This window comes from Aplysia californica, unplaced genomic scaffold (genome assembly GCF_000002075.1).
Source record: "Aplysia californica isolate F4 #8 unplaced genomic scaffold, AplCal3.0 scaffold00103, whole genome shotgun sequence".
Taxonomy (NCBI): domain Eukaryota; kingdom Metazoa; phylum Mollusca; class Gastropoda; order Aplysiida; family Aplysiidae; genus Aplysia; species Aplysia californica.
The window spans coordinates 175,467-176,851 of NW_004797373.1; positions in this window are offsets into that span (position 1 = coordinate 175,467).

The following is a 1,385-nucleotide window of genomic DNA, read 5'->3' on the forward strand; positions in this document are numbered from 1 at the left end:
TTCTTTCCATTGTCTGCTACTAGTCCAGTAACACATCTCATCTTTGACCCCAGTGCGGCCTAAATGGGCTGAACGTGCCGTAAAAGGTCTACTAAACGAAACTACACAGTTATCTTTATCTCTCGTTATCAGCAGCCACCCGTGTTTCTTTCTCTTCCCAAGACTCTTTTGACACTTTGTCTGCGGGCTGAGTGCATCTCTTTTCATGGTATGTCCTTGAACGATTCAACGACCCCACTTTCTGTCTGTTCCCACTTTTCTGGTCCCCCCACAGTCTAGTTCCACTTCTTTGCCCCTTTTCTATTGCGAAAGTTTACGTGCGTTGCATTTTGTTTTGTTTTGTTTTGTTGTAACTAGTATTACGGTTTTACTATTTTTAGCATTCTTTCGTCATCTCTATCGTCTTCTCTGTGCCCTTCTTTTTGACCCTGACAATTTGACTGTATTGAGTGGATAGTTGGAGGATGCCTTCTTTACTTTCCTTCTGTTATTTATGTATGTCTATCTGTCTTAGTTTCTCCTATACATAATTAAAGACCATTATTGCATCGATGTGCTTCTCTTTACTTAAAAAAACAACAACAATGAACAAACTAACTAACAAACAAACAAACTAACAAACAAGCACGCAGACCACCAGACTCTTTGTCTTTGGTCTGAATGCATCTCATGGTGAGTGGGTGGTTGGAGGGCGCCACTGGCATGAGGTCCTTCTTCTTTACTTTCCCTCTGCCGTTACTGTCTGCCTGTCTGTCTGACTTTTCCCCCGCACTAAATGACCTTTATTCTATTATGTCGATGTGCTTCTCTTTACTCGATCAATCAAAGCTCGTGGTGTAATTTTGGACGTATAGATCCAACGATTCCACTTCCTTTCTGGTCCCACTTCCTTTCTGGTCCCACTTCCTTTCTGGTCCCACTTCTTTCTGGTCCCACTTCTTTCTGGTCCCACTTCCTTTCTGGTCCCACTTCCTTTCTGGTCCCACTTCCCATTTCCTATTTTATTGCGAATGTTTATATATTATATTATTATGTAAAATATGTGTCGAATCTTTTTGTTTTTACTTTTACTAGTACTCTTTCGTAATCTCTATCTTCTTTGCTTTGCCCTTCTCTTTGACCCCGACAATTGCCTGCTTGAGTAGGTTGTTGGAGGACGTCACTGGTAGGTCCCACTTCTGTACTTTTGCCTCTGTTGTTTGAACAATAAATGACCTTGTGTCAATGTGCTTATCTTTACTCATCAACAAATGCTTGTCTGGCTCTCTTTTCTGTCTGCCCCGTCATTAAAAAAGTGGGTTTTTTTTTCGTTTCTCTATATTTTCATTTGTTCGGGTCTAATTAGATGCATGTATGCTTGGTCGTTTGTTAGTGTATCCCTGCCC